This window comes from Oncorhynchus tshawytscha, linkage group LG17 (genome assembly GCF_018296145.1).
Source record: "Oncorhynchus tshawytscha isolate Ot180627B linkage group LG17, Otsh_v2.0, whole genome shotgun sequence".
Taxonomy (NCBI): domain Eukaryota; kingdom Metazoa; phylum Chordata; class Actinopteri; order Salmoniformes; family Salmonidae; genus Oncorhynchus; species Oncorhynchus tshawytscha.
This window is the reverse complement of record NC_056445.1, coordinates 2,465,050-2,487,105: the sequence shown is the minus strand read 5'-3', so window position 1 is coordinate 2,487,105 and position 22,056 is coordinate 2,465,050. Positions and strand designations below refer to the sequence as shown.

The 22,056-nt window shown below is 43.1% G+C and overlaps 1 protein-coding gene and 23 non-coding genes across 24 annotated transcripts in view; all 24 read right to left on the bottom strand.

Annotated features, from left to right (window-relative positions):
• The window catches only part of LOC121838636 (NLR family CARD domain-containing protein 3-like), a 733,752-nt gene that overhangs the window by 11,333 nt on the left and 700,363 nt on the right, over positions 1–22,056 (bottom strand). The window lies entirely within an intron of this gene.
• trnap-ugg lies at positions 840–911 on the bottom strand. The gene has a single exon. It is a non-coding gene; the product is annotated as a tRNA-Pro (tRNA).
• On the bottom strand, positions 1,754–1,825 carry trnap-ugg. Its single transcript has one exon. It is a non-coding gene; the product is annotated as a tRNA-Pro (tRNA).
• Positions 2,699–2,770, bottom strand: trnap-ugg. The gene has a single exon. It is a non-coding gene; the product is annotated as a tRNA-Pro (tRNA).
• trnap-ugg lies at positions 4,538–4,609 on the bottom strand. The gene has a single exon. It is a non-coding gene; the product is annotated as a tRNA-Pro (tRNA).
• trnap-ugg lies at positions 5,445–5,516 on the bottom strand. The gene has a single exon. It is a non-coding gene; the product is annotated as a tRNA-Pro (tRNA).
• On the bottom strand, positions 6,367–6,438 carry trnap-ugg. Its single transcript has one exon. It is a non-coding gene; the product is annotated as a tRNA-Pro (tRNA).
• Positions 7,278–7,349, bottom strand: trnap-cgg. Its single transcript has one exon. It is a non-coding gene; the product is annotated as a tRNA-Pro (tRNA).
• trnap-ugg lies at positions 8,192–8,263 on the bottom strand. Its single transcript has one exon. It is a non-coding gene; the product is annotated as a tRNA-Pro (tRNA).
• Positions 9,106–9,177, bottom strand: trnap-ugg. Its single transcript has one exon. It is a non-coding gene; the product is annotated as a tRNA-Pro (tRNA).
• trnap-ugg lies at positions 10,015–10,086 on the bottom strand. Its single transcript has one exon. It is a non-coding gene; the product is annotated as a tRNA-Pro (tRNA).
• Positions 10,930–11,001, bottom strand: trnap-ugg. The gene has a single exon. It is a non-coding gene; the product is annotated as a tRNA-Pro (tRNA).
• Positions 11,844–11,915, bottom strand: trnap-ugg. The gene has a single exon. It is a non-coding gene; the product is annotated as a tRNA-Pro (tRNA).
• trnap-ugg lies at positions 12,760–12,831 on the bottom strand. Its single transcript has one exon. It is a non-coding gene; the product is annotated as a tRNA-Pro (tRNA).
• On the bottom strand, positions 13,680–13,751 carry trnap-ugg. The gene has a single exon. It is a non-coding gene; the product is annotated as a tRNA-Pro (tRNA).
• trnap-ugg lies at positions 14,594–14,665 on the bottom strand. Its single transcript has one exon. It is a non-coding gene; the product is annotated as a tRNA-Pro (tRNA).
• Positions 15,511–15,582, bottom strand: trnap-ugg. Its single transcript has one exon. It is a non-coding gene; the product is annotated as a tRNA-Pro (tRNA).
• On the bottom strand, positions 16,417–16,488 carry trnap-ugg. Its single transcript has one exon. It is a non-coding gene; the product is annotated as a tRNA-Pro (tRNA).
• Positions 17,329–17,400, bottom strand: trnap-cgg. Its single transcript has one exon. It is a non-coding gene; the product is annotated as a tRNA-Pro (tRNA).
• trnap-ugg lies at positions 18,276–18,347 on the bottom strand. The gene has a single exon. It is a non-coding gene; the product is annotated as a tRNA-Pro (tRNA).
• On the bottom strand, positions 19,191–19,262 carry trnap-ugg. The gene has a single exon. It is a non-coding gene; the product is annotated as a tRNA-Pro (tRNA).
• trnap-ugg lies at positions 20,104–20,175 on the bottom strand. Its single transcript has one exon. It is a non-coding gene; the product is annotated as a tRNA-Pro (tRNA).
• Positions 21,018–21,089, bottom strand: trnap-ugg. Its single transcript has one exon. It is a non-coding gene; the product is annotated as a tRNA-Pro (tRNA).
• trnap-ugg lies at positions 21,933–22,004 on the bottom strand. Its single transcript has one exon. It is a non-coding gene; the product is annotated as a tRNA-Pro (tRNA).

The window sequence follows — 22,056 nt, the reverse complement described above, 5'->3', positions numbered from 1 at the left end:
GACATTTTTTTGCAGTCGCCAGCAATGACGGTGAGGATTTGGATTGACAGGTCGATTTGTGCCAGGCCACAGTGAATCACGTGAGTGTTGGTGGTATACTTGTGAGCATAGCTATCTTCCAAGCAGTTGACCAGGTTTGAGTTGAAATACTCTGTAATTCATCTGCTGAGTCTTTCAGATTCAATCTTCATTAGCTGTAACAGCAAGAAACAAATGAAGAAAGAGCTAAATGTAGATTAAAAAAATTAAAAAGTAGACATCAAAATCAATTGGATCTCATTTCATTTGATCCGATTGACGCACCGGACCGGCATACGTGAATAAAATAAAAAATCCCCATTGGAATCTGTCTGTTTTAAACTAGAAATGTGACTTATTTTGCACTGGATGCTTCTCATACCTCCATAACCGCTGATGTCACATCTCTGCATCTTTGGTGAAATGCGGCAGAGCGAGAGCAATGTTAGTCAAAACATGACACATCCCGGAAATCAGTCTTCTCATACAAATGGCTGTAGCTTCCGAACTGTTTGACCTACAAAATCGGTTGACCATTCCATGGAAAGGGGAGACTCTCACAAACACAATGTCGTTCTCAGTTTTGCTCTACGACCCCCACAAGGGTCACGGGACTCGTCTGAAGGTAACCTATGTACCGGTTAAAATGACAGATGTTTTAACCAAGGAAGAAATGAATAAATGTTGTGCTATGCTGAACCCACGAGTGCAGAGCACAATGGATTAGCAGTCCATTGCCTTTATCACTCATCCACCTCGTCCTGCACTCCAACCAGTTGCCCAAGAACCGACTGTCTCAGATTGTTAAAGGCTCAACAAATGGGCTCGTCCGGGATTTGAACCCGGGACCTCTCGCACCCAAAGCGAGAATCATACCCCTAGACCAACGAGCCATTTTATCCAAGACATTTTTTTGCAGTCGCCAGCAATGACGGTGAGGATTTGGATTGACAGGTCGATTTGTGCCAGGCCACAGTGAATCACGTGAGTGTTGGTGGTATACTTGTGAGCATAGCTATCTTCCAAGCAGTTGACCAGGTTTGAGTTGAAATACTCTGTAATTCATCTGCTGAGTCTTTCAGATTCAATCTTCATTAGCTGTAACAGCAAGAAACAAATGAAGAAAGAGCTAAATGTAGATTTTAAAAAATTAAAAAGTAGACATCAAAATCAATTGGATCTCATTTCATTTGATCCGATTGACGCACCGGTACGTGAATAAAATAAAAAATCCCCATTGGAATCTGTCTGTTTTAAACTAGAAATGTGACTTATTTTGCACTGGATGCTTCTCACCTCCATAACCGCTGATGTCACATCTCTGCATCTTTGGTGAAATGCGGCAGAGCGAGAGCAATGTTAGTCAAAACATGACACATCCCGGAAATCAGTCTTCTCATACAAATGGCTGTAGCTTCCGAACTGTTTGACCTACAAAATCGGTTGACCATTCCATGGAAAGGGGAGACTCTCACAAACACAATGTCGTTCTCAGTTTTGCTCTACGACCCCCACAAGGGTCACGGGACTCGTCTGAAGGTAACCTATGTACCGGTTAAAATGACAGATGTTTTAACCAAGGAAGAAATGAATAAATGTTGTGCTATGCTGAACCCACGAGTGCAGAGCACAATGGATTAGCAGTCCATTGCCTTTATCACTCATCCACCTCGTCCTGCACTCCAACCAGTTGCCCAAGAACCGACTGTCTCAGATTGTTAAAGGCTCAACAAATGGGCTCGTCCGGGATTTGAACCCGGGACCTCTCGCACCCAAAGCGAGAATCATACCCCTAGACCAACGAGCCATTTTATCCAAGACATTTTTTTTTTTGCAGTCGCCAGCAATGACGGTGAGGATTTGGATTGACAGGTCGATTTGTGCCAGGCCACAGTGAATCACGTGAGTGTTGGTGGTATACTTGTGAGCATAGCTATCTTCCAAGCAGTTGACCAGGTTTGAGTTGAAATACTCTGTAATTCATCTGCTGAGTCTTTCAGATTCAATCTTCATTAGCTGTAACAGCAAGAAACAAATGAAGAAAGAGCTAAATGTAGATTCAAAAAAATTAGCTGTAACAGCACAAATTAAAAGTAAAAAGTAGGCATCAAAATCAATTGGATCTCATTTCATTTGATCCGATTGACGCACCGGTACGTGAATAAAATAAAAAATCCCCATTGGAATCTGTCTGTTTTAAACTAGAAATGTGACTTATTTTGCACTGGATGCTTCTCATACCTCCATAACCGCTGATGTCACATCTCTGCATCTTTGGTGAAATGCGGCAGAGCGAGAGCAATGTTAGTCAAAACATGACACATCCCGGAAATCAGTCTTCTCATACAAATGGCTGTAGCTTCCGAACTGTTTGACCTACAAAATCGGTTGACCATTCCATGGAAAGGGGAGACTCTCACAAACACAATGTCGTTCTCAGTTTTGCTCTACGACCCCCACAAGGGTCACGGGACTCGTCTGAAGGTAACCTATGTACCGGTTAAAATGACAGATGTTTTAACCAAGGAAGAAATGAATAAATGTTGTGCTATGCTGAACCCACGAGTGCAGAGCACAATGGATTAGCAGTCCATTGCCTTTATCACTCATCCACCTCGTCCTGCACTCCAACCAGTTGCCCAAGAACCGACTGTCTCAGATTGTTAAAGGCTCAACAAATGGGCTCGTCCGGGATTTGAACCCGGGACCTCTCGCACCCAAAGCGAGAATCATACCCCTAGACCAACGAGCCATTTTATCCAAGACATTTTTTTGCAGTCGCCAGCAATGACGGTGAGGATTTGGATTGACAGGTCGATTTGTGCCAGGCCACAGTGAATCACGTGAGTGTTGGTGGTATACTTGTGAGCATAGCTATCTTCCAAGCAGTTGACCAGGTTTGAGTTGAAATACTCTGTAATTCATCTGCTGAGTCTTTCAGATTCAATCTTCATTAGCTGTAACAGCAAGAAACAAATGAAGAAAGAGCTAAATGTAGATTTTAAAAAAATTAAAAAGTAGACATCAAAATCAATTGGATCTCATTTCATTTGATCCGATTGACGCACCATTAGCTGGTACGTGAATAAAATAAAAAATCCCCATTGGAATCTGTCTGTTTTAAACTAGAAATGTGACTTATTTTGCACTGGATGCTTCTCATACCTCCATAACCGCTGATGTCACATCTCTGCATCTTTGGTGAAATGCGGCAGAGCGAGAGCAATGTTAGTCAAAACATGACACATCCCGGAAATCAGTCTTCTCATACAAATGGCTGTAGCTTCCGAACTGTTTGACCTACAAAATCGGTTGACCATTCCATGGAAAGGGGAGACTCTCACAAACACAATGTCGTTCTCAGTTTTGCTCTACGACCCCCACAAGGGTCACGGGACTCGTCTGAAGGTAACCTATGTACCGGTTAAAATGACAGATGTTTTAACCAAGGAAGAAATGAATAAATGTTGTGCTATGCTGAACCCACGAGTGCAGAGCACAATGGATTAGCAGTCCATTGCCTTTATCACTCATCCACCTCGTCCTGCACTCCAACCAGTTGCCCAAGAACCGACTGTCTCAGATTGTTAAAGGCTCAACAAATGGGCTCGTCCGGGATTTGAACCCGGGACCTCTCGCACCAAAGCGAGAATCATACCCCTAGACCAACGAGCCATTTTATCCAAGACATTTTTTTGCAGTCGCCAGCAATGACGGTGAGGATTTGGATTGACAGGTCGATTTGTGCCAGGCCACAGTGAATCACGTGAGTGTTGGTGGTATACTTGTGAGCATAGCTATCTTCCAAGCAGTTGACCAGGTTTGAGTTGAAATACTCTGCAATTCATCTGCTGAGTCTTTCAGATTCAATCTTCATTAGCTGTAACAGCAAGAAACAAATGAAGAAAGAGCTAAATGTAGATAAAAAAAAATTAAAAAGTAGACATCAAAATCAATTGGATCTCATTTCATTTGATCCGATTGACGCACCGGTACGTGAATAAAATAAAAAATCCCCATTGGAATCTGTCTGTTTTAAACTAGAAATGTGACTTATTTTGCACTGGATGCTTCTCATACCTCCATAACCGCTGATGTCACATCTCTGCATCTTTGGTGAAATGCGGCAGAGCGAGAGCAATGTTAGTCAAAACATGACACATCCCGGAAATCAGTCTTCTCATACAAATGGCTGTAGCTTCCGAACTGTTTGACCTACAAAATCGGTTGACCATTCCATGGAAAGGGGAGACTCTCACAAACACAATGTCGTTCTCAGTTTTGCTCTACGACCCCCACAAGGGTCACGGGACTCGTCTGAAGGTAACCTATGTACCGGTTAAAATGACAGATGTTTTAACCAAGGAAGAAATGAATAAATGTTGTGCTATGCTGAACCCACGAGTGCAGAGCACAATGGATTAGCAGTCCATTGCCTTTATCACTCATCCACCTCGTCCTGCACTCCAACCAGTTGCCCAAGAACCGACTGTCTCAGATTGTTAAAGGCTCAACAAATGGGCTCGTCCGGGATTTGAACCCGGGACCTCTCGCACCCAAAGCGAGAATCATACCCCTAGACCAACGAGCCATTTTATCCAAGACATTTTTTGCAGTCGCCAGCAATGACGGTGAGGATTTGGATTGACAGGTCGATTTGTGCCAGGCCACAGTGAATCACGTGAGTGTTGGTGGTATACTTGTGAGCATAGCTATCTTCCAAGCAGTTGACCAGGTTTGAGTTGAAATACTCTGTAATTCATCTGCTGAGTCTTTCAGATTCAATCTTCATTAGCTGTAACAGCAAGAAACAAATGAAGAGCTAAATGTAGATTAAAAAAATTAAAAAGTAGACATCAAAATCAATTGGATCTCATTTCATTTGATCCGATTGACGCACCGGTACGTGAATAAAAAAAAATCCCCATTGGAATCTGTCTGTTTTAAACTAGAAATGTGACTTATTTTGCACTGGATGCTTCTCATACCTCCATAACCGCTGATGTCACATCTCTGCATCTTTGGTGAAATGCGGCAGAGCGAGAGCAATGTTAGTCAAAACATGACACATCCCGGAAATCAGTCTTCTCATACAAATGGCTGTAGCTTCCGAACTGTTTGACCTACAAAATCGGTTGACCATTCCATGGAAAGGGGAGACTCTCACAAACACAATGTCGTTCTCAGTTTTGCTCTACGACCCCCACAAGGGTCACGGGACTCGTCTGAAGGTAACCTATGTACCGGTTAAAATGACAGATGTTTTAACCAAGGAAGAAATGAATAAATGTTGTGCTATGCTGAACCCACAGTGCAGAGCACAATGGATTAGCAGTCCATTGCCTTTATCACTCATCCACCTCGTCCTGCACTCCAACCAGTTGCCCAAGAACCGACTGTCTCAGATTGTTAAAGGCTCAACAAATGGGCTCGTCCGGGATTTGAACCCGGGACCTCTCGCACCCAAAGCGAGAATCATACCCCTAGACCAACGAGCCATTTTATCCAAGACATTTTTTTGCAGTCGCCAGCAATGACGGTGAGGATTTGGATTGACAGGTCGATTTGTGCCAGGCCACAGTGAATCACGTGAGTGTTGGTGGTATACTTGTGAGCATAGCTATCTTCCAAGCAGTTGACCAGGTTTGAGTTGAAATACTCTGTAATTCATCTGCTGAGTCTTTCAGATTCAATCTTCATTAGCTGTAACAGCAAGAAACAAATGAAGAAAGAGCTAAATGTAGATTTTAGATTAAAAAAATTAAAAAGTAGACATCAAAATCAATTGGATCTCATTTCATTTGATCCGATTGACGCACCGGTACGTGAATAAAATAAAAAATCCCCATTGGAATCTGTCTGTTTTAAACTAGAAATGTGACTTATTTTGCACTGGATGCTTCTCATACCTCCATAACCGCTGATGTCACATCTCTGCATCTTTGGTGAAATGCGGCAGAGCGAGAGCAATGTTAGTCAAAACATGACACATCCCGGAAATCAGTCTTCTCATACAAATGGCTGTAGCTTCCGAACTGTTTGACCTACAAAATCGGTTGACCATTCCATGGAAAGGGGAGACTCTCACAAACACAATGTCGTTCTCAGTTTTGCTCTACGACCCCCACAAGGGTCACGGGACTCGTCTGAAGGTAACCTATGTACCGGTTAAAATGACAGATGTTTTAACCAAGGAAGAAATGAATAAATGTTGTGCTATGCTGAACCCACGAGTGCAGAGCACAATGGATTAGCAGTCCATTGCCTTTATCACTCATCCACCTCGTCCTGCACTCCAACCAGTTGCCCAAGAACCGACTGTCTCAGATTGTTAAAGGCTCAACAAATGGGCTCGTCCGGGATTTGAACCCGGGACCTCTCGCACCCAAAGCGAGAATCATACCCCTAGACCAACGAGCCATTTTATCCAAGACATTTTTTGCAGTCGCCAGCAATGACGGTGAGGATTTGGATTGACAGGTCGATTTGTGCCAGGCCACAGTGAATCACGTGAGTGTTGGTGGTATACTTGTGAGCATAGCTATCTTCCAAGCAGTTGACCAGGTTTGAGTTGAAATACTCTGTAATTCATCTGCTGAGTCTTTCAGATTCAATCTTCATTAGCTGTAACAGCAAGAAACAAATGAAGAAAGAGCTAAATGTAGATTAAAAAAATTAAAAAGTAGACATCAAAATCAATTGGATCTCATTTCATTTGATCCGATTGACGCACCGGTACGTGAATAAAATAAAAAATCCCCATTGGAATCTGTCTGTTTTAAACTAGAAATGTGACTTATTTTGCACTGGATGCTTCTCATACCTCCAAAACCGCTGATGTCACATCTCTGCATCTTTGGTGAAATGCGGCAGAGCGAGAGCAATGTTAGTCAAAACATGACACATCCCGGAAATCAGTCTTCTCATACAAATGGCTGTAGCTTCCGAACTGTTTGACCTACAAAATCGGTTGACCATTCCATGGAAAGGGGAGACTCTCACAAACACAATGTCGTTCTCAGTTTTGCTCTACGACCCCCACAAGGGTCACGGGACTCGTCTGAAGGTAACCTATGTACCGGTTAAAATGACAGATGTAACCAAGGAAGAAATGAATAAATGTTGTGCTATGCTGAACCCACGAGTGCAGAGCACAATGGATTAGCAGTCCATTGCCTTTATCACTCATCCACCTCGTCAGGCACTCCAACCAGTTGCCCAAGAACCGACTGTCTCAGATTGTTAAAGGCTCAATAATTGGGCTCGTCCGGGATTTGAACCCGGGACCTCTCACACCCGAAGCGAGAATCATACCCCTAGACCAACGAGCCATTTTATCCAAGACATTTTTTTGCAGTCTCCAGCAATGACGGTGAGGATTTGGATTGACAGGTCGATTTGTGCCAGGCCACAGTGAATCACGTGAGTGTTGGTGGTATACTTGTGAGCATAGCTATCTTCCAAGCAGTTGACCAGGTTTGAGTTGAAATACTCTGTAATTCATCTGCTGAGTCTTTCAGATTCAATCTTCATTAGCTGTAACAGCAAGAAACAAATGAAGAAAGAGCTAAATGTAGATTAAAAAAATTAAAAAGTAGACATCAAAATCAATTGGATCTCATTTCATTTGATCCGATTGACGCACCGGTACGTGAATAAAATAAAAATCCCCATTGGAATCTGTCTGTTTTAAACTAGAAATGTGACTTATTTTGCACTGGATGCTTCTCATACCTCCATAACCGCTGATGTCACATCTCTGCATCTTTGGTGAAAATGCGGCAGAGCGAGAGCAATGTTAGTCAAAACATGACACATCCCGGAAATCAGTCTTCTCATACAAATGGCTGTAGCTTCCGAACTGTTTGACCTACAAAATCGGTTGACCATTCCATGGAAAGGGGAGACTCTCACAAACACAATGTCGTTCTCAGTTTTTTGCTCTACCCCCACAAGGGTCACGGGACTCGTCTGAAGGTAACCTATGTACCGGTTAAAATGACAGATGTTTTAACCAAGGAAGAAATGAATAAATGTTGTGCTATGCTGAACCCACGAGTGCAGAGCACAATGGATTAGCAGTCCATTGCCTTTATCACTCATCCACCTCGTCCTGCACTCCAACCAGTTGCCCAAGAACCGACTGTCTCAGATTGTTAAAGGCTCAACAAATGGGCTCGTCCGGGATTTGAACCCGGGACCTCTCGCACCCAAAGCGAGAATCATACCCCTAGACCAACGAGCCATTTTATCCAAGACATTTTTTTGCAGTCGCCAGCAATGACGGTGAGGATTTGGATTGACAGGTCGATTTGTGCCAGGCCACAGTGAATCACGTGAGTGTTGGTGGTATACTTGTGAGCATAGCTATCTTCCAAGCAGTTGACCAGGTTTGAGTTGAAATACTCTGTAATTCATCTGCTGAGTCTTTCAGATTCAATCTTCATTAGCTGTAACAGCAAGAAACAAATGAAGAAAGAGCTAAATGTAGATTAAAAAAATTAAAAAGTAGACATCAAAATCAATTGGATCTCATTTCATTTGATCCGATTGACGCACCGGTACGTGAATAAAATAAAAAATCCCCATTGGAATCTGTCTGTTTTAAACTAGAAATGTGACTTATTTTGCACTGGATGCTTCTCATACCTCCATAACCGCTGATGTCACATCTCTGCATCTTTGGTGAAATGCGGCAGAGCGAGAGCAATGTTAGTCAAAACATGACACATCCCGGAAATCAGTCTTCTCATACAAATGGCTGTAGCTTCCGAACTGTTTGACTACAAAATCGGTTGACCATTCCATGGAAAGGGGAGACTCTCACAAACACAATGTCGTTCTCAGTTTTGCTCTACGACCCCCACAAGGGTCACGGGACTCGTCTGAAGGTAACCTATGTACCGGTTAAAATGACAGATGTTTTAACCAAGGAAGAAATGAATAAATGTTGTGCTATGCTGAACCCACGAGTGCAGAGCACAATGGATTAGCAGTCCATTGCCTTTATCACTCATCCACCTCGTCCTGCACTCCAACCAGTTGCCCAAGAACCGACTGTCTCAGATTGTTAAAGGCTCAACAAATGGGCTCGTCCGGGATTTGAACCCGGGACCTCTCGCACCCAAAGCGAGAATCATACCCCTAGACCAACGAGCCATTTTATCCAAGACATTTTTTTGCAGTCGCCAGCAATGACGGTGAGGATTTGGATTGACAGGTCGATTTGTGCCAGGCCACAGTGAATCACGTGAGTGTTGGTGGTATACTTGTGAGCATAGCTATCTTCCAAGCAGTTGACCAGGTTTGAGTTGAAATACTCTGTAATTCATCTGCTGAGTCTTTCAGATTCAATCTTCATTAGCTGTAACAGCAAGAAACAAATGAAGAAAGAGCTAAATGTAGATTAAAAAAATTAAAAAGTAGACATCAAAATCAATTGGATCTCATTTCATTTGATCCGATTGCACCGGTACGTGAATAAAATAAAAAATCCCCATTGGAATCTGTCTGTTTTAAACTAGAAATGTGACTTATTTTGCACTGGATGCTTCTCATACCTCCATAACCGCTGATGTCACATCTCTGCATCTTTGGTGAAATGCGGCAGAGCGAGAGCAATGTTAGTCAAAACATGACACATCCCGGAAATCAGTCTTCTCATACAAATGGCTGTAGCTTCCGAACTGTTTGACCTACAAAATCGGTTGACCATTCCATGGAAAGGGGAGACTCTCACAAACACAATGTCGTTCTCAGTTTTGCTCTACGACCCCAAGGGTCACGGGACTCGTCTGAAGGTAACCTATGTACCGGTTAAAATGACAGATGTTTTAACCAAGGAAGAAATGAATAAATGTTGTGCTATGCTGAACCCACGAGTGCAGAGCACAATGGATTAGCAGTCCATTGCCTTTATCACTCATCCACCTCGTCCTGCACTCCAACCAGTTGCCCAAGAACCGACTGTCTCAGATTGTTAAAGGCTCAACAAATGGGCTCGTCCGGGATTTGAACCCGGGACCTCTCGCACCCAAAGCGAGAATCATACCCCTAGACCAACGAGCCATTTTATCCAAGACATTTTTTTGCAGTCGCCAGCAATGACGGTGAGGATTTGGATTGACAGGTCGATTTGTGCCAGGCCACAGTGAATCACGTGAGTGTTGGTGGTATACTTGTGAGCATAGCTATCTTCCAAGCAGTTGACCAGGTTTGAGTTGAAATACTCTGTAATTCATCTGCTGAGTCTTTCAGATTCAATCTTCATTAGCTGTAACAGCAAGAAACAAATGAAGAAAGAGCTAAATGTAGATTTTAAAAAATTAAAAAGTAGACATCAAAATCAATTGGATCTCATTTCATTTGATCCGATTGACGCACCGGTACGTGAATAAAATAAAAATCCCCATTGGAATCTGTCTGTTTTAAACTAGAAATGTGACTTATTTTGCACTGGATGCTTCTCATACCTCCATAACCGCTGATGTCACATCTCTGCATCTTTGGTGAAATGCGGCAGAGCGAGAGCAATGTTAGTCAAAACATGACACATCCCGGAAATCAGTCTTCTCATACAAATGGCTGTAGCTTCCGAACTGTTTGACCTACAAAATCGGTTGACCATTCCATGGAAAGGGGAGACTCTCACAAACACAATGTCGTTCTCAGTTTTGCTCTACGACCCCCACAAGGGTCACGGGACTCGTCTGAAGGTAACCTATGTACCGGTTAAAATGACAGATGTTTTAACCAAGGAAGAAATGAATAAATGTTGTGCTATGCTGAACCCACGAGTGCAGAGCACAATGGATTAGCAGTCCATTGCCTTTATCACTCATCCACCTCGTCCTGCACTCCAACCAGTTGCCCAAGAACCGACTGTCTCAGATTGTTAAAGGCTCAACAAATGGGCTCGTCCGGGATTTGAACCCGGGACCTCTCGCACCCAAAGCGAGAATCATACCCCTAGACCAACGAGCCATTTTATCCAAGACATTTTTTTGCAGTCGCCAGCAATGACGGTGAGGATTTGGATTGACAGGTCGATTTGTGCCAGGCCACAGTGAATCACGTGAGTGTTGGTGGTATACTTGTGAGCATAGCTATCTTCCAAGCAGTTGACCAGGTTTGAGTTGAAATACTCTGTAATTCATCTGCTGAGTCTTTCAGATTCAATCTTCATTAGCTGTAACAGCAAGAAACAAATGAAGAAAGAGCTAAATGTAGATTAAAAAAATTAAAAAGTAGACATCAAAATCAATTGGATCTCATTTCATTTGATCCGATTGACGCACCGGTACGTGAATAAAATAAAAAAATCCCCATTGGAATCTGTCTGTTTTAAACTAGAAATGTGACTTATTTTGCACTGGATGCTTCTCATACCTCCATAACCGCTGATGTCACATCTCTGCATCTTTGGTGAAATGCGGCAGAGCGAGAGCAATGTTAGTCAAAACATGACACATCCCGGAAATCAGTCTTCTCATACAAATGGCTGTAGCTTCCGAACTGTTTGACCTACAAAATCGGTTGACCATTCCATGGAAAGGGGAGACTCTCACAAACACAATGTCGTTCTCAGTTTTGCTCTACGACCCCCACAAGGGTCACGGGACTCGTCTGAAGGTAACCTATGTACCGGTTAAAATGACAGATGTTTTAACCAAGGAAGAAATGAATAAATGTTGTGCTATGCTGAACCCACGAGTGCAGAGCACAATGGATTAGCAGTCCATTGCCTTTATCACTCATCCACCGTCCTGCACTCCAACCAGTTGCCCAAGAACCGACTGTCTCAGATTGTTAAAGGCTCAACAAATGGGCTCGTCCGGGATTTGAACCCGGGACCTCTCGCACCCAAAGCGAGAATCATACCCCTAGACCAACGAGCCATTTTATCCAAGACATTTTTTTGCAGTCGCCAGCAATGACGGTGAGGATTTGGATTGACAGGTCGATTTGTGCCAGGCCACAGTGAATCACGTGAGTGTTGGTGGTATACTTGTGAGCATAGCTATCTTCCAAGCAGTTGACCAGGTTTGAGTTGAAATACTCTGTAATTCATCTGCTGAGTCTTTCAGATTCAATCTTCATTAGCTGTAACAGCAAGAAACAAATGAAGAAAGAGCTAAATGTAGATTTTAAAAAAATTAAAAAGTAGACATCAAAATCAATTGGATCTCATTTCATTTGATCCGATTGACGCACCGGTACGTGAATAAAATAAAAATCCCCATTGGAATCTGTCTGTTTTAAACTAGAAATGTGACTTATTTTGCACTGGATGCTTCTCATACCTCCATAACCGCTGATGTCACATCTCTGCATCTTTGGTGAAATGCGGCAGAGCGAGAGCAATGTTAGTCAAAACATGACACATCCCGGAAATCAGTCTTCTCATACAAATGGCTGTAGCTTCCGAACTGTTTGACCTACAAAATCGGTTGACCATTCCATGGAAAGGGGAGACTCTCACAAACACAATGTCGTTCTCAGTTTTGCTCTACGACCCCCACAAGGGTCACGGGACTCGTCTGAAGGTAACCTATGTACCGGTTAAAATGACAGATGTTTTAACCAAGGAAGAAATGAATAAATGTTGTGCTATGCTGAACCCACGAGTGCAGAGCACAATGGATTAGCAGTCCATTGCCTTTATCACTCATCCACCTCGTCCTGCACTCCAACCAGTTGCCCAAGAACCGACTGTCTCAGATTGTTAAAGGCTCAACAAATGGGCTCGTCCGGGATTTGAACCCGGGACCTCTCGCACCCAAAGCGAGAATCATACCCCTAGACCAACGAGCCATTTTATCCAAGACATTTTTTTGCAGTCGCCAGCAATGACGGTGAGGATTTGGATTGACAGGTCGATTTGTGCCAGGCCACAGTGAATCACGTGAGTGTTGGTGGTATACTTGTGAGCATAGCTATCTTCCAAGCAGTTGACCAGGTTTGAGTTGAAATACTCTGTAATTCATCTGCTGAGTCTTTCAGATTCAATCTTCATTAGCTGTAACAGCAAGAAACAAATGAAGAAAGAGCTAAATGTAGATTGAAGAAAAAAAAATTAAAAAGTAGACATCAAAATCAATTGGATCTCATTTCATTTGATCCGATTGACGCACCGGTACGTGAATAAAATAAAAATCCCCATTGGAATCTGTCTGTTTTAAACTAGAAATGTGACTTATTTTGCACTGGATGCTTCTCATACCTCCATAACCGCTGATGTCACATCTCTGCATCTTTGGTGAAATGCGGCAGAGCGAGAGCAATGTTAGTCAAAACATGACACATCCCGGAAATCAGTCTTCTCATACAAATGGCTGTAGCTTCCGAACTGTTTGACCTACAAAATCGGTTGACCATTCCATGGAAAGGGGAGACTCTCACAAACACAATGTCGTTCTCAGTTTTGCTCTACGACCCCCACAAGGGTCACGGGACTCGTCTGAAGGTAACCTATGTACCGGTTAAAATGACAGATGTTTTAACCAAGGAAGAAATGAATAAATGTTGTGCTATGCTGAACCCACGAGTGCAGAGCACAATGGATTAGCAGTCCATTGCCTTTATCACTCATCCACCTCGTCCTGCACTCCAACCAGTTGCCCAAGAACCGACTGTCTCAGATTGTTAAAGGCTCAACAAATGGGCTCGTCCGGGATTTGAACCCGGGACCTCTCGCACCCAAAGCGAGAATCATACCCCTAGACCAACGAGCCATTTTATCCAAGACATTTTTTTGCAGTCGCCAGCAATGACGGTGAGGATTTGGATTGACAGGTCGATTTGTGCCAGGCCACAGTGAATCACGTGAGTGTTGGTGGTATACTTGTGAGCATAGCTATCTTCCAAGCAGTTGACCAGGTTTGAGTTGAAATACTCTGTAATTCATCTGCTGAGTCTTTCAGATTCAATCTTCATTAGCTGTAACAGCAAGAAACAAATGAAGAAAGAGCTAAATGTAGATTAAAAAAATTAAAAAGTAGACATCAAAATCAATTGGATCTCATTTCATTTGATCCGATTGACGCACCGGTACGTGAATAAAATAAAAATCCCCATTGGAATCTGTCTGTTTTAAACTAGAAATGTGACTTATTTTGCACTGGATGCTTCTCATACCTCCATAACCGCTGATGTCACATCTCTGCATCTTTGGTGAAATGCGGCAGAGCGAGAGCAATGTTAGTCAAAACATGACACATCCCGGAAATCAGTCTTCTCATACAAATGGCTGTAGCTTCCGAACTGTTTGACCTACAAAATCGGTTGACCATTCCATGGAAAGGGGAGACTCTCACAAACACAATGTCGTTCTCAGTTTTGCTCTACGACCCCCACAAGGGTCACGGGACTCGTCTGAAGGTAACCTATGTACCGGTTAAAATGACAGATGTTTTAACCAAGGAAGAAATGAATAAATGTTGTGCTATGCTGAACCCACGAGTGCAGAGCACAATGGATTAGCAGTCCATTGCCTTTATCACTCATCCACCTCGTCCTGCACTCCAACCAGTTGCCCAAGAACCGACTGTCTCAGATTGTTAAAGGCTCAACAAATGGGCTCGTCCGGGATTTGAACCCGGGACCTCTCGCACCCAAAGCGAGAATCATACCCCTAGACCAACGAGCCATTTTATCCAAGACATTTTTTTGCAGTCGCCAGCAATGACGGTGAGGATTTGGATTGACAGGTCGATTTGTGCCAGGCCACAGTGAATCACGTGAGTGTTGGTGGTATACTTGTGAGCATAGCTATCTTCCAAGCAGTTGACCAGGTTTGAGTTGAAATACTCTGTAATTCATCTGCTGAGTCTTTCAGATTCAATCTTCATTAGCTGTAACAGCAAGAAACAAATGAAGAAAGAGCTAAATGTAGATTTTAAAAAAATTAAAAAGTAGACATCAAAATCAATTGGATCTCATTTCATTTGATCCGATTGACGCACCGGTACGTGAATAAAATAAAAAATCCCCATTGGAATCTGTCTGTTTTAAACTAGAAATGTGACTTATTTTGCACTGGATGCTTCTCATACCTCCATAACCGCTGATGTCACATCTCTGCATCTTTGGTGAAATGCGGCAGAGCGAGAGCAATGTTAGTCAAAACATGACACATCCCGGAAATCAGTCTTCTCATACAAATGGCTGTAGCTTCCGAACTGTTTGACCTACAAAATCGGTTGACCATTCCATGGAAAGGGGAGACTCTCACAAACACAATGTCGTTCTCAGTTTTGCTCTACGACCCCCACAAGGGTCACGGGACTCGTCTGAAGGTAACCTATGTACCGGTTAAAATGACAGATGTTTTAACCAAGGAAGAAATGAATAAATGTTGTGCTATGCTGAACCCACGAGTGCAGAGCACAATGGATTAGCAGTCCATTGCCTTTATCACTCATCCACCTCGTCCTGCACTCCAACCAGTTGCCCAAGAACCGACTGTCTCAGATTGTTAAAGGCTCAACAAATGGGCTCGTCCGGGATTTGAACCCGGGACCTCTCGCACCCAAAGCGAGAATCATACCCCTAGACCAACGAGCCATTTTATCCAAGACATTTTTTTGCAGTCGCCAGCAATGACGGTGAGGATTTGGATTGACAGGTCGATTTGTGCCAGGCCACAGTGAATCACGTGAGTGTTGGTGGTATACTTGTGAGCATAGCTATCTTCCAAGCAGTTGACCAGGTTTGAGTTGAAATACTCTGTAATTCATCTGCTGAGTCTTTCAGATTCAATCTTCATTAGCTGTAACAGCAAGAAACAAATGAAGAAAGAGCTAAATGTAGATTAATTTTTTTTTAAAGTAGACATCAAAATCAATTGGATCTCATTTCATTTGATCCGATTGACGCACCGGTACGTGAATAAAATAAAAAATCCCCATTGGAATCTGTCTGTTTTAAACTAGAAATGTGACTTATTTTGCACTGGATGCTTCTCATACCTCCATAACCGCTGATGTCACATCTCTGCATCTTTGGTGAAATGCGGCAGAGCGAGAGCAATGTTAGTCAAAACATGACACATCCCGGAAATCAGTCTTCTCATACAAATGGCTGTAGCTTCCGAACTGTTTGACCTACAAAATCGGTTGACCATTCCATGGAAAGGGGAGACTCTCACAAACACAATGTCGTTCTCAGTTTTGCTCTACGACCCCCACAAGGGTCACGGGACTCGTCTGAAGGTAACCTATGTACCGGTTAAAATGACAGATGTTTTAACCAAGGAAGAAATGAATAAATGTTGTGCTATGCTGAACCCACGAGTGCAGAGCACAATGGATTAGCAGTCCATTGCCTTTATCACTCATCCACCTCTCCTACCAGTTGCCCAAGAACCGACTGTCTCAGATTGTTAAAGGCTCAACAAATGGGCTCGTCCGGGATTTGAACCCGGGACCTCTCGCACCCAAAGCGAGAATCATACCCCTAGACCAACGAGCCATTTTATCCAAGACATTTTTTTGCAGTCGCCAGCAATGACGGTGAGGATTTGGATTGACAGGTCGATTTGTGCCAGGCCACAGTGAATCACGTGAGTGTTGGTGGTATACTTGTGAGCATAGCTATCTTCCAAGCAGTTGACCAGGTTTGAGTTGAAATACTCTGTAATTCATCTGCTGAGTCTTTCAGATTCAATCTTCATTAGCTGTAACAGCAAGAAACAAATGAAGAAAGAGCTAAATGTAGATTAAAAAAATTAAAAAGTAGACATCAAAAAATTGGATCTCATTTCATTTGATCCGATTGACGCACCGGTACGTGAATAAAATAAAAATCCCCATTGGAATCTGTCTGTTTTAAACTAGAAATGTGACTTATTTTGCACTGGATGCTTCTCATACCTCCATAACCGCTGATGTCACATCTCTGCATCTTTGGTGAAATGCGGCAGAGCGAGAGCAATGTTAGTCAAAACATGACACATCCCGGAAATCAGTCTTCTCATACAAATGGCTGTAGCTTCCGAACTGTTTGACCTACAAAATCGGTTGACCATTCCATGGAAAGGGGAGACTCTCACAAACACAATGTCGTTCTCAGTTTTGCTCTACGACCCCCACAAGGGTCACGGGACTCGTCTGAAGGTAACCTATGTACCGGTTAAAATGACAGATGTTTTAACCAAGGAAGAAATGAATAAATGTTGTGCTATGCTGAACCCACGAGTGCAGAGCACAATGGATTAGCAGTCCATTGCCTTTATCACTCATCCACCTCGTCCTGCACTCCAACCAGTTGCCCAAGAACCGACTGTCTCAGATTGTTAAAGGCTAAACAAATGGGCTCGTCCGGGATTTGAACCCGGGACCTCTCGCACCCGAAGCGAGAATCATACCCCTAGACCAACGAGCCATTTTATCCAACACATTTTTTTGCAGTCGCCAGCAATGACAGTGAGGATTTGGATTGACAGGTCGATTTGTGCCAGGCCACAGTGAATCACGTGAGTGTTGGTGGTATACTTGTGAGCATAGCAATCTTCCAAGCAGTTGACCAGGTTTGAGTTGAAATACTCTGCAATTCATCTGCTGAGTCTTTCAGATTCAATCTTCATTAGCTGTAACAGCAAGAAACAAATGAAGAAAGAGCTAAATGTAGATAAAAAAAATTAAAAAGTAGACATCAAAATCAATTGGATCTCATTTCATTTGATCCGATTGACGCACCGGTACGTGAATAAAATAAAAACTCCCCATTGGAATCTGAATAAAATAAAAAATCCCCTTTGGAATCTTTTTCTGTTTTAAACTAGAAATGTGACTTATTTTGCACTGGATGCTTCTCATACCTCCATAACCGCTGATGTCACATCTCTGCATCTTTGGTGAAATGCGGCAGAGCGAGAGCAATGTTAGTCAAAACATGACACATCCCGGAAATCAGTCTTCTCATACAAATGGCTGTAGCTTCCGAACTGTTTGACCTACAAAATCGGTTGACCATTCCATGGAAAGGGGAGACTCTCACAAACACAATGTCGTTCTCAGTTTTGCTCTACGACCCCCACAAGGGTCACGGGACTCGTCTGAAGGTAACCTATGTACCGGTTAAAATGACAGATGTTTTAACCAAGGAAGAAATGAATAAATGTTGTGCTATGCTGAACCCACGAGTGCAGAGCACAATGGATTAGCAGTCCATTGCCTTTATCACTCATCCACCTCGTCCTGCACTCCAACCAGTTGCCCAAGAACCGACTGTCTCAGATTGTTAAAGGCTCAACAAATGGGCTCGTCCGGGATTTGAACCCGGGACCTCTCGCACCCAAAGCGAGAATCATACCCCTAGACCAACGAGCCATTTTATCCAAGACATTTTTTTGCAGTCGCCAGCAATGACGGTGAGGATTTGGATTGACAGGTCGATTTGTGCCAGGCCACAGTGAATCACGTGAGTGTTGGTGGTATACTTGTGAGCATAGCTATCTTCCAAGCAGTTGACCAGGTTTGAGTTGAAATACTCTGTAATTCATCTGCTGAGTCTTTCAGATTCAATCTTCATTAGCTGTAACAGCAAGAAACAAATGAAGAAAGAGCTAAATGTAGATTAAAAAAATTAAAAAGTAGACATCAAAATCAATTGGATCTCATTTCATTTGATCCGATTGACGCACCGGTACGTGAATAAAATAAAAAATCCCCATTGGAATCTGTCTGTTTTAAACTAGAAATGTGACTTATTTTGCACTGGATGCTTCTCATACCTCCATAACCGCTGATGTCACATCTCTGCATCTTTGGTGAAATGCGGCAGAGCGAGAGCAATGTTAGTCAAAACATGACACATCCCGGAAATCAGTCTTCTCATACAAATGGCTGTAGCTTCCGAACTGTTTGACCTACAAAATCGGTTGACCATTCCATGGAAAGGGGAGACTCTCACAAACACAATGTCGTTCTCAGTTTTGCTCTACGACCCCCACAAGGGTCACGGGACTCGTCTGAAGGTAACCTATGTACCGGTTAAAATGACAGATGTTTTAACCAAGGAAGAAATGAATAAATGTTGTGCTATGCTGAACCCACGAGTGCAGAGCACAATGGATTAGCAGTCCATTGCCTTTATCACTCATCCACCTCGTCCTGCACTCCAACCAGTTGCCCAAGAACCGACTGTCTCAGATTGTTAAAGGCTCAACAAATGGGCTCGTCCGGGATTTGAACCCGGGACCTCTCGCACCCAAAGCGAGAATCATACCCCTAGACCAACGAGCCATTTTATCCAAGACATTTTGCAGTCGCCAGCAATGACGGTGAGGATTTGGATTGACAGGTCGATTTGTGCCAGGCCACAGTGAATCACGTGAGTGTTGGTGGTATACTTGTGAGCATAGCTATCTTCCAAGCAGTTGACCAGGTTTGAGTTGAAATACTCTGTAATTCATCTGCTGAGTCTTTCAGATTCAATCTTCATTAGCTGTAACAGCAAGAAACAAATGAAGAAAGAGCTAAATGTAGATTAAAAAAAATTAAAAAGTAGACATCAAAATCAATTGGATCTCATTTCATTTGATCCGATTGACGCACCGGTACGTGAATAAAATAAAAAATCCCCATTGGAATCTGTCTGTTTTAAACTAGAAATGTGACTTATTTTGCACTGGATGCTTCTCATACCTCCATAACCGCTGATGTCACATCTCTGCATCTTTGGTGAAATGCGGCAGAGCGAGAGCAATGTTAGTCAAAACATGACACATCCCGGAAATCAGTCTTCTCATACAAATGGCTGTAGCTTCCGAACTGTTTGACCTACAAAATCGGTTGACCATTCCATGGAAAGGGGAGACTCTCACAAACACAATGTCGTTCTCAGTTTTGCTCTACGACCCCCACAAGGGTCACGGGACTCGTCTGAAGGTAACCTATGTACCGGTTAAAATGACAGATGTTTTAACCAAGGAAGAAATGAATAAATGTTGTGCTATGCTGAACCCACGAGTGCAGAGCACAATGGATTAGCAGTCCATTGCCTTTATCACTCATCCACCTCGTCCTGCACTCCAACCAGTTGCCCAAGAACCGACTGTCTCAGATTGTTAAAGGCTCAACAAATGGGCTCGTCCGGGATTTGAACCCGGGACCTCTCGCACCCAAAGCGAGAATCATACCCCTAGACCAACGAGCCATTTTATCCAAGACATTTTTTTGCAGTCGCCAGCAATGACGGTGAGGATTTGGATTGACAGGTCGATTTGTGCCAGGCCACAGTGAATCACGTGAGTGTTGGTGGTATACTTGTGAGCATAGCTATCTTCCAAGCAGTTGACCAGGTTTGAGTTGAAATACTCTGTAATTCATCTGCTGAGTCTTTCAGATTCAATCTTCATTAGCTGTAACAGCAAGAAACAAATGAAGAAAGAGCTAAATGTAGATTAAAAAAATTAAAAAGTAGACATCAAAATCAATTGGATCTCATTTCATTTGATCCGATTGACGCACCGGTACGTGAATAAAATAAAAATCCCCATTGGAATCTGTCTGTTTTAAACTAGAAATGTGACTTATTTTGCACTGGATGCTTCTCATACCTCCATAACCGCTGATGTCACATCTCTGCATCTTTGGTGAAATGCGGCAGAGCGAGAGCAATGTTAGTCAAAACATGACACATCCCGGAAATCAGTCTTCTCATACAAATGGCTGTAGCTTCCGAACTGTTTGACCTACAAAATCGGTTGACCATTCCATGGAAAGGGGAGACTCTCACAAACACAATGTCGTTCTCAGTTTTGCTCTACGACCCCCACAAGGGTCACGGGACTCGTCTGAAGGTAACCTATGTACCGGTTAAAATGACAGATGTTTTAACCAAGGAAGAAATGAATAAATGTTGTGCTATGCTGAACCCACGAGTGCAGAGCACAATGGATTAGCAGTCCATTGCCTTTATCACTCATCCACCTCGTCCTGCACTCCAACCAGTTGCCCAAGAACCGACTGTCTCAGATTGTTAAAGGCTCAACAAATGGGCTCGTCCGGGATTTGAACCCGGGACCTCTCGCACCCAAAGCGAGAATCATACCCCTAGACCAACGAGCCATTTTATCCAACACATTTTTTTGCAGTCGCCAGCAATGACAGTGAGGATTTGGATTGACAGGTCGATTTGTGCCAGGCCACAGTGAATCACGTGAGTGTTGGTGGTATACTTGTGAGCATAGCAATCTTCCAAGCAGTTGACCAGGTTTGAGTTGAAATACTCTGTAATTCATCTGCTGAGTCTTTCAGATTCAATCTTCATTAGCTGTAACAGCAAGAAACAAATGAAGAAAGAGCTAAATGTAGATAAAAAAAAATTAAAAGTAGACATCAAAATCAATTGGATCTCATTTCATTTGATCCGATTGACGCACCGGTACGTGAATAAAATAAAAACTCCCCATTGGAATCTGTCTGTTTTAAACTAGAAATGTGACTTATTTTGCACTGGATGCTTCTCATACCTCCATAACCGCTGATGTCACATCTCTGCATCTTTGGTGAAATGCGGCAGAGCGAGAGCAATGTTAGTCAAAACATGACACATCCCGGAAATCAGTCTTCTCATACAAATGGCTGTAGCTTCCGAACTGTTTGACCTACAAAATCGGTTGACCATTCCATGGAAAGGGGAGACTCTCACAAACACAATGTCGTTCTCAGTTTTGCTCTACGACCCCCACAAGGGTCACGGGACTCGTCTGAAGGTAACCTATGTACCGGTTAAAATGACAGATGTTTTAACCAAGGAAGAAATGAATAAATGTTGTGCTATGCTGAACCCACGAGTGCAGAGCACAATGGATTAGCAGTCCATTGCCTTTATCACTCATCCACCTCGTCCTGCACTCCAACCAGTTGCCCAAGAACCGACTGTCTCAGATTGTTAAAGGCTCAACAAATGGGCTCGTCCGGGATTTGAACCCGGGACCTCTCGCACCCAAAGCGAGAATCATACCCCTAGACCAACGAGCCATTTTATCCAAGACATTTTTTTGCAGTCGCCAGCAATGACGGTGAGGATTTG